This window comes from Leptonychotes weddellii, chromosome 8 (genome assembly GCF_054177405.1).
Source record: "Leptonychotes weddellii isolate Sample4059 chromosome 8, ASM5417740v2, whole genome shotgun sequence".
NCBI classification, from domain to species: domain Eukaryota; kingdom Metazoa; phylum Chordata; class Mammalia; order Carnivora; family Phocidae; genus Leptonychotes; species Leptonychotes weddellii.
Window position 1 is genome coordinate 11,614,281 of NC_138376.1, and position 10,628 is coordinate 11,624,908.

Consider the following 10,628-nt stretch of genomic DNA (forward strand, 5'->3'; position numbering starts at 1 on the left):
GGGCTCCCCTTGCGTGGGACATGGGTTGCTTCTTGGGATGGAACATGTAGGTGGCAGGTACATTGGTTCAGTAAATTCAGGAGGGCAACTCCTTCACTGTCCATTAACACACAGGAAGATGCAATCGTCTAGCTTAGCGTCTTTTAAGAGGGAGTTTGGTGAGTGACGATATGACCATGAACAAAACGAGGAAAATCATAAGTCAAAAAGAGCGTTGGATTTCAGGTAGTTAAAACTCTTTGCAACATACTGATTACCGTCAGCATGCACTACTATTTATCTGTCTGCCTACTTTCTTTTTTTCCAAAGGAACCAACAAGGCTTCCCGTTTTGAAGAACGATTGTTTTAATGATTCGATGGGCAAAGAACATAAAATTTTCATGATTCCACTTCCTAAAATAGAAGCGTAGTCACTTATATTTCAAAGGAATTGCCTCTAGAATCAGAGGGAAAAGCGATTTTCCAGGGTTTGTATCTTTGGATAATTTTTCCTGTTTATATTCTATTTAGTGAGCATGTATGCAGTTTTCGAGGCTATTATAAAAATCTTCGCATTGTGAAATGAACATAATGAAGCTAAATAAAATGGATTACTCTTATTAGCATTTTGCATACGATCTGAGAGGTATTTTGCCAGTAAGCAAAGATGTGCGGGGACAAGGAAAAACAACTGCATCACACACTTCTCGACTGTAATCCAATTCTGCTATTTAAGTTTTCAGGGCTGTGTGTGTGCCAGTTCTCTATAGGAGCTGCAGAAAAATCACATATAATCAAACCCGAAGCCAGTTTTGGTGGGCGAGGGAGAAAGAGCACGACATACCATGGAAATTATTCTGGAGACCGGAAATGCCAACTTCACCACTGCAACAAGGAACAAGTTAATCTTAAGGAAAAACAATGAGAGCTTCATTCATTTGAATGATAACAACTACTAGAATGGGCAAACTCCAAGCCAAGGCGCCAGCCAACGAATCTTCCGAAGTCCCTGCTCAAGTCTGCAAAATTATTGATGAGATTTGATCACATATGAACTAGTAAGATGGACAAACAGCTCTTGCTCGGGCATTTGATTTAAATGTTTGGCTCGCTAAGCAGGATCAAGGAGGACACCATGCCCACGAAGGAACCCACCTATGCCAGAAGGCAAGTTTCCTTTCCCACGGGACTTCTGATTACTGAAAATGTTCCTCAAAGACTTAATGCAAAACCTCTGTTTTTAAGGCCTTTTTCTTTCAGGCATGAATGGGGAAAAGTAACGAAGAATATGACTTGTCAGGCTTTGAATCAAATCACTGGCCTGTGGCTTCCAGTGAGAAGTAAATACATTTCTCCCTTTCTTGAGGGAGATGAATTTTTTTTACAGTTTTTATTTAAATTCCAGTTAGTCACATGCAGTGTAATATTAGTTGCAGGCGTGTTAATTTTTTAGCACTGACTGGGGGTAGGGAAAGTGGCTTCAAATCCGAGTGTAGCCAGGTAATGCCGTGAACTTGGTTAGCAGCTTAGCTTCTTTTGAGCTCAGTTTCCTTATCTATAAAATTACAGGTGTTCTAGGCAGTGATAGGAGTGTCCACAGGGGCACTAAAGTGCTTTAATTCTACTACTTTTTCACATCCAGAAGTTGCCACTGCAAAGTAGGTGAAGAAACTCACACAGAGGCTCAAGATATAGCCACAAAGCCCATAGTGAAAGAAAAAAAAAATGAGTGAGCCAATTTGGAAGCATTAGGCCATATTTTGAGGTAGAATTCCATGCAACACAATTCTCTTTCAACCGAAGACTGAAAGATACTTTGAGTGCTTCTCAAGATGATTTAACTCCGTTTATTTATTGCCTCCCGGTAAGTTCACAAATGGCTCTGAGAGATCTTTTCCTGGATAACGGTATGATAGAAATGACACAACCTTATCTGTTTCAGTTTGTAAGGGGATCAAAGACTGAAGGTGAGAAAAAGAATGTATCGCAGGACAAGTGCCCTGACAACTCGAGTTCAAGTTGTTCCCGTTAATGTGCTGGTTTTGGAGAAAAGGACTCTGAATCAAATGTTTGGATGATTCAATGTCTACATTATCCCTGCCCACCCCCAATCTTTTGGGAATATTTTAAAGGAAAAAAAAAAAAAAGGGAAGATAAATCGTCTCAAAGAAATTCACACCAATAAAAAAAAAATGTGGACCCACCCTTTCCAGAAAGACCCACCCTTTCCCCACAGAACTTGCCCTTAGCATCTCTTTCCCAGAGTAAACCAGCAAACAGTGAGTATGCCTTGACTCGCTTGTCTTATTTCTTGTAGAGGGATGATTACCCAGCTACCTTTTAAAAAAGATTTTATTTATTTTTTAGGGAGAGAGTGAGTGCACAGCAGTGGGAGCAGCAGTGGGAAGGGGAGAAGCAGGCTCCCCATTGAGCAGGGAGCCCAACGTGGGACTGGATCCCAGGACGCTGGGATCATGACCTGAGCCGAAGGCAGACACTGAACCCACTGAGCCACCCAGGCATCCCTATCCAGCTACATTTTAAAAAAGCGACACTTAGTACAGAGCCATGCACACAGTAGGCACTTAGTCAATACTTCACAATAGAACCAATCTGTTGGAGCTGAGGTTCCATGGTCTCCTTTAGTGACTTATGACTGTAAAGTTAACCTTCTACCCACAGAAAACAAACTCATTCAGCTCAAGTTCCACTGTGCCCTTCTGGGATCTCCCATTCATACTTAAGTCAGTTTTTTTTTTTTCTTTAAATGGAAGCAGTGTTTATTTGGGGTCTTTTTCCCTCTAATTGCAATTATTCTGATTTCTGTGAGTTGCTTTACTAAACTGGACCTCTGGAGCAAATCACTGACTGATGCAGATCAGGAGCACATAGTGATACTCGCCCACCACAGAGCGTCAGACTCTCACGTGGTGCGCTCCCTTCAGGCTGCCTCCTTCCTTCTTTTTTATTTCGGACAGATGAAAACCGTACATACTTAAAATGTACAACATGATGTTTTGATATATGTATACCTTGTGAAAGGATGGTCTCAATCAAACTAACACGTCCATCACGTGGGTCACAAGGTACCATTTTTTTGGTGTGTGCTGAGAACATTAAGATCTACTCTCTGGGGACATTACAGTACACAATGTGTTACTATTAACTCTGGTCACCATGCCGTTCATTATGTCTCCAGAACTTAACTCGTCTTAGGACTGAAAGTTTGTGCCATTTGAGCAATTCCTCTCCTATGCCCTGCACTCCCCAGCTTCTGGTAATTGCCATTCTACTCTCTGTCACTCTCTGTCATTCGGAGTTCGATTGTTTTTGATTTTTAAGATTTGACATTCAAGTGGGGCCCCTGGGTGGCTCGGTTGGTCGAGCATCCTACTCTTGATTTCGGCTCAGGTCATGATCTTGGGGTTGTGAGATTGAGCCCCGCATAGGGCTTCGCACTGGGTGTGGAGTCTGCTTAAGATTCCCTCTCTTCCTCCCCCTCTGCCCCCCACCCCCTGCTCAGGCTCTCTCTCTCTCTTAAAAAAAAAAAAAACGAGAGAGAGACTCCACATGCAAGTCAGTTCATGCAGTGTTTGTCTTTCCATGTCCGGCTTATTTCACTTGGCACAACGTCTTCCAGGTTCATCTTTGTTGTTGTAAATGGAAGGATTTCCTTTTTTTTTTTTTTTAAAGGCCAAACAATATTCCATTGAATGTATATACCACAATTTCTGAAAAGTCTTTTAATCACGTCTGTTTCAGATATGATTGTCCCTTTTATATGACTGGGGTCATGACCAGAACAACCATCAAATACAGAAGACCTGTGACAAACGCTGGCTTCATGGAGTTGTGGCTAAGACACTTTGTGCTCGTCAAATATTCCGAAAGCTCCTTTTCCTTCTCCAGCCTCTTCTGCAGCTGGATTGGGGTCAGGAGCCTAGTTCTGGTTGGTGGGTCATGAGCAGAAGCGATGTGTGTATCTCCTCTAGCCCCTCTTCCCTTGCTATAGAGATGTTGGAGCTGTGTGTTCTAGAAGCATGTGAAGGCTATATGACGGAGAGGCCATCTGATCCACATTAGGCTTTCCTTCAGTGAAAAATAAACCTTTACTGTCAAGCCACTTGGATTTAGGATTTACCTATTAGGGCGAATAGCCTTAGTTATTTTGAGTAGTAAGAGTCTAGTGTAATGTAACATTCAAATTCACAGTGAGAAGGAAGAAACCAGTGTTCACTATCTACTACAACTGGGAGAATTACTCATTTAGAGCTCTTGATGACGTTGGGTGGGAGGTCCATCTGACAGATGTGGAAACTGAGGCTGGACAGGAACCCACCCAGTAAATGGAGGATGGAGCTTCCAGTCTAAGGTTCATAGGCTTTACAGGCTGGATTGCTCTACTAGACCCCTGCTTCTCAAACATCAGGGTACATCAGAATCATGCTTGTTTCAACGCAGATTTCTGGGTCCCATCCTCAGAATTTCTGATTCAGAGTCTTGGTGGGGCCTGGAAATATGCATTTCAGCAAGTTCTCAGGTGATGCTAATGCCACTGACCCACGGACCACACCGTGGGAACCACCCCACCGGTGGTTTCCCACATTCTATCAGGCAGGAGCGTCTCTAGACTCAAACCTCAGCATCAAGTGTTTCAGCTCTTCCTACTTACTGTGGACAGTGTTACTGAAATGCAAGAAAAAGCCCAGTTAGGTCCAAGATGGAAGAAAATCTATCCCCACTTCCTTCCACAGCTTACCTCTGGAGGACGTGGGCACACACAGGACGGCGCCCCCGGTCTAGAACTCCGCCACCACCCCACACAATCCCTGCCCAACCGCGGGGCCCTTGGGATGGAAATTCTGTTCAACATAAAAACGAAACCAAACGAAATATCTTTCTCAGCATCTCTGCTTCAGATAGGGAAGTCTGGGATTGGGGAGGTATGTTTCGCTTTGCTCCTTATTGTCCCTAGGATTAGTAGCTCAGCTCCGTCACCTACAAGAAGGGATCCCAACAGCTGCCTCGCAGGGTGGAGGTGAAGAGGATTGGCCGAGGTGCCGATGGGGAAGCATGTCATCCACAGAAAGGTCTCTGGAGTCTTAGATGATGTTGTCAGGGACCATGGCCCTGCGTGGTTGCCTCTCCATGGAGACAGACTGATTCTTCTCTTACTTAGCCAAATATTCCAAGGAACAGGGCCTTTCTTTCGGCCACCTGCTAAGATGAACAATAAACCCGAATGATCCTTGCCGATTACCCCCGTAAGGATCAGGACAAGAATAGGTGGAGAACTAAAAGGGCTTTTAACTACTTAAAACGTAGCCCGACGTACAGCAGCTTAGAAGATTAGCGCGTTCTCTGCTTCCTCTGTAGGGGAATACAGTGGCCCCCTCCCCAGCCCAGCACCCCAGATTTTGAAATCTGCTGGCCTAAGTAGTTGTTCAAAAAAAGCTATGGAACAGAAAACAAAACAAGACTCCCTCACCCCCAGGGACGGCCACTTTTTTCCTTTTTAAAACTTTACAAGTTTTAAACATAGATGGATTCTGTTTTTGCAGAGTAGAAGGCAGCTCTTTTGTCCCCCACACTTACTCTTATCACTGAAAAACGCACGGGAAGCCGGGATAGCTGCGAGTCACACACAGAAAGCACTGAAAGCGCCTGACAAGATGTGGCTTTCTTCCCTGACATCCTGCGCAAGGCTTGCAAACTGAGACTCCTCTCCTGAACTCGCATGCGCCCATGGTCAGGGCTCCGCAACTCCGTCTGGGTAACAAGATGTCAAGAACTCTGTCTTCACTGCATTTCTTTCTTTCTTTTTTTTTATTATTATTATGTAATGTTAGTCACCATACATTACATCATCAGTTTTTGATGTAGTGTTCCACTCTTCATTGTTTTCGTAAAACACCCAGTGCTCCATGCAGTAGGTGCCCTCCTTAATACCCATCACCGGGCTAACCCATCCCCCCACCCCCTTCCCCTCTAAAACCCTCAGTTTGTTTCTCGGAGTTCATAGTCTTTCATGGTTCGTCTCCCCCTCCGATTTCCCGCCTTCATTTTTCCCTTCCTTCTCCTAATGTCCTCCATGCTATTCCTTATGTTCCACAAATAAGTGAAACCATATGATAATTGACTTTCTCTGCTTGACTTCCTTCACTTAGCATAACCTCCTCCAGTTCCATCCATGTTGATGCAAAAGTTGGGTATTCATCATTTCTGATGGCTGAGTAATATTCTGTTGTGTATATGGACCACCTCTTCTTTATCCATTCGTCTATTATAGGGCATCTCAGCTCCTTCCACAGTTTGGCTATTGTGGATATTACTGCTATGAACACTGGGGTGCATATGGCCCTACTTTTCATTACGTTTGTGTCTTTGGGGTAAATACCCAGTAGTGCAATTGCTGGGTCATAGGGTAGCTCTCTTTTTAACTCCTTAAGGAACTTCCACACTGTTTTCCAGAGTGACTGCACCATCCTGCATTCCCACCAACAGTGTAGAGGGTGCCCCTTTCTCCACATCCTCGCCAACACTTGTTTCTTGCCTTGTCGATTTTTGCCATTCTAACTGGTGTAAGGTGGTATCTCAGTGTGGTTCACTGCATTTCTTAAAACTGGAGGTAGGGGCAGGAGAGCAAGAGGCTCCTGAGTTTGCGCAAGGCTCTGCTCTGACAGGTCAGTGCAAGGTCCGTGATGGCGTGGCTCAAGCCCCAAGGCCCCAACCTCCACCCCGGTGCTCCTGCAGTTTTATTCCACCTTCTCCCAAGACGCCTCCGTCAAATCTCCCCAGGACAGCCTTCGCAGCTTTCACTAACAACAAAAAGCAAAAAATGTGTGGTTGCCCCTTTCTATCAGACACACAGTACTGTAGCCTCCACTCGACTCAGCACCTTTCACGAGATGTCAGCCTTTCTGAAGAAGGGCTTTTAAAAAGGGCTTTCTAACTTGTACAGTGAGTTAATGGGAGATGTCAGGCATCTGAGCGCCTGGACGGGTCTACGCGTTTGCTATGCAGATGCTGCACAAAGAACCACGTCCACTCAGTGTCAGTGTGGTGACTCATACCCCAATTCAGTTTGGTTTAGGGGTGGTCTTGGAATGCGCAGAGAAAGCCCACCAGCCTGAGCCACGCCCAGCCGGGCTTTGTGGATGGGACGCAGCACCCTCTTTCCCTCCCTCCCGGGTCCCCGCTGGGCTGGGCTCCGTGCCAGGACCCCCACCACCGCCGCGGCCAAGATGCTGGGGATGACCATGATGGAGCTGGCTGCAAGGGCCAGGTGCACAACGAAGCTCCTCCTGAACTGCTCTCAGGTCTGTTTCCCTCCATCTTTTATTCACGTGGTGACTCGCAGCGGCTTGCGTCCAGGACTAGGAGGTCAAAGTTGAACTGAACTTATAGACCTTTGAGTGTTATCCTTATTTTTGGGATGTGCTTTTGCAGCAGCAGAAATCACCCGGCCTGGAGAGATGGTAGCTCACACTTAGCATCGGTCCTTAGATTTTGGTGGGGGGAGCAGGGGGGGAGATCTCATGTGCCACCTTGGAAGGAGGCTCTGGTGCGTTAGACTCCCAGTAGCGATTTTCCCAAACCATAAGCCGTGTGCAAGCTACAGTCAGAAGTCAGAATTACTGTCTTTTATTGCCTCTGCCGTGAGCATAAAAAATGGATTTCAATTTTCTGCCTTGAGCAGGACCTAATCCTCTGTACATAGGACTTTATATTCTGCTTATAGTGACTTTAGTTGTGAACCACCCCTGGCAGCCTAAAATACGGGTTTAGCATACTCTTTCTCTCTACCACGTTACGACATTCTAAATAAGAGAGAATCACATACTAGGTTCTAGGGGGCTGGGCAGCACTAACATTTCCCAGCGGCCCCATCTGGTTCACCACCTCCTGCCATCACAAGGACAGCTAAGTGATGGGAACTATCCCTGGTGAGGAGGAGAGGAGGGATTTTTTGTACTAATCAAAGGAGGGTCCTACTTCTGATCTGGACGTTGCGCTTAGCGCTGGTTTTCACGTCTGAAGTGTACATTCAAACCATCAACAACCAGCAGGTGCTTTAACCTGAGATCCTTCTGATTCCCAGACTCATGGACACTGAGGAGAAGCAGCAGCTACAGGTAGGTCTCCATCCAAATTCACGTGTCCTTCTGCAGTCATCCGTCTGAATTCCTGAGACAAAGAAGGCTGGACCACGCGCTCTTTTTAGGAACGTGGTAGAGTTGGTAGATTGCTTTAATGATCAATCCACATAAATAACTACACTCAAATGAATTTGGATTTTATAAGATGTTACTTCCAAATTGCTACAGATATAGACATGCAACATTCTCACATTTATATAAATATATTTTAAGATTTTACTTATTCATTTGCGAGATAGCACGAGCGAGCACACGCACGAGCAGGGGGGAGGGGTAGAGGGAGAAGCAGACTCCCTGCTGAGCACAGAGCCTGATGAGGAGACTCCATCCCAGGACCCTGAGATCATGACCTGAGCTGAAGGCAGATGTTTAACCGACTGAGCCACTCAAGTGCCCCTCACATTCATGTTTACAACATACAGTAATACTCCTTTCTCAAAATCTTGGAAAAAACGTGTAGTGCACTCCCCAGAGAATGTATGACTATGGTCCACAGAAGAAAAATGACAGTTTCCAGGTCAGAGATCAAAACCAAGTGCCCAGGCTGAGATGTGGTCCTTGGGCTGAATTTAGTCCATAACTATATTGTTTGCTCTGTACCATGTTTTAAAAAATTGGAACTTTTTTTTTTTTTTTTTAAATGTCAGACTTTTTTCAGAAGATCTGAAAAACTAGTCCTTCATTTCTGCAAAACAACAGGGGCTGGAGCTGAATAGTACCAGTGCTTTTAGATAAGGGGTGAACTTCCCATGTTGCCCCCATTCCCAACACTCTCTGTTCACAATCTTAGACATGCCTGTTTCACTTATGTTCACTATCTGGTTGGCCCTGGCATGCATTGGAGGTTTGGCCCCTTTCCTAGTTAGACCCACTTTGCACCTCCCCAAATGTTATGGGTTGAATCATATCTCCCCAAAATTCATATGTTGAAGTCCTAACGCCAGGACCTCAGAATATGACCTTATACAGAGACAGGGTCTTTATAGAGATAACCAAGTTTAAACAAGACTCTTATGGGTGGGCCCTCACCAATATGACCGGTCTTATGCAAACGGGGAAATTTTGACACAGAGACACGCTCACAGGGAGAAGCAGAGATGAAGATGCAGATCAGGGTGATGCATCTACAAAGCCAAGGAATGCCAGCAAATGGCCAGAAGCCAGGGGAGAGGCATGGCACACACAGCCGTTCACAGCCCCCGAAGGAACCAACCCTGCCGACACCTTGGTCTTGACGTCTAGCTGCCAGAACTGGGAGACGATCAGGTTCTCTAGTTTAAGTCGGTCAGTCTCTGGTTTGCTATTATGGCCACCCTAGGAACCAATACTCCAAGTAGCTTAAATTAAGTATCTGCCTTTGATCGTCGGGTGGAATCATGGGCGAGTAGCCCGAATCACTGGATACATCTGGTCCAGAGAGGACACCACAAGGAAAAACATCCTTCCCCAAACTGAGCAAGGCTTCCGAGAGCTTCCCCATAGAGATGTTTCCAATTACAAGTTCGGGTGTGCCTGATCCAGCGGGGGTGGTGCTGAGAAAGTCTGGTCAACCATGACTGCACAAAAGATGAAAGCCCTTCCCCGTCCCCCGGGTGGAAGGCTGATACTGAAAGCGAGAAGAGGTATATTCAGGGAATGAGTGTGTCAGGGAAGCAGACGGCCTCAACCCTCACTTACACGCCCGTGCGTGCTTCAGATTACACACTCCCACATACACTGGGAGGCGCCTTCCGTTTGATTTGCCTTCCCAGGCTTCTCCTCCTGCTGTCTGATCTAAACATTCTGGAGGGCACTGGAGGGCATGGAGGAGAGGGTCTCAGTGGGAGAGGACCGAGCTGGCTAGGTCTAGAAAGCTGGTTGCTCCCCAAGGAAAGGACTAAGTGCACTGGCCACGTTCCAGAGTCTCAGCTCCTTCCTTTTAAAACAAGCAGTCCTGGGGCGCCTGGGTGGCCCAGTTGGTTAAGCGACTGCCTTCGGCTCAGGTCATGATCCTGGAGTCCCGGGATCGAGTCCCGCATCGGGCTCCCTGCTCGGCAGGGAGCCTGCTTCTGCCTCTGACCCTCCCCCCTCTCATGTGCTCTCTCTCTCTCATTCTCTCTGTCTCAAATGAATAAATAAAATCTTAAAAAAAAAAAATAAATAAAAAAAATAAAACAAGCAGTCCTGGTGGCTTACAGGACGACTCACTTTCTAAAGGATATCTCAGAGACAACAGCCCATGTTTGGGGGCATCAGGCTTCTCTTTGGTCCCTGAGAGCCCCATTCCCAGGGGCCCTAAGCTCCAGCCTCTGGGGAGAATTTCACTTCGCGGGCCAGTCGGCACCCCGGGCTGCAAAGTGGAGAAGGGCCAGAGGGCAGATCAGGCTGACTGCTCCTAGGGTTCAGGCTGAAGGGCCCCGAGAGGAGACCCAGAGAGAAAACAGTGGGGTCTTGCACTCGGGTAGGGCTCCGGGGGCGGGGGGAGGTGAGAGACTGCCCTGAGCTTGCAC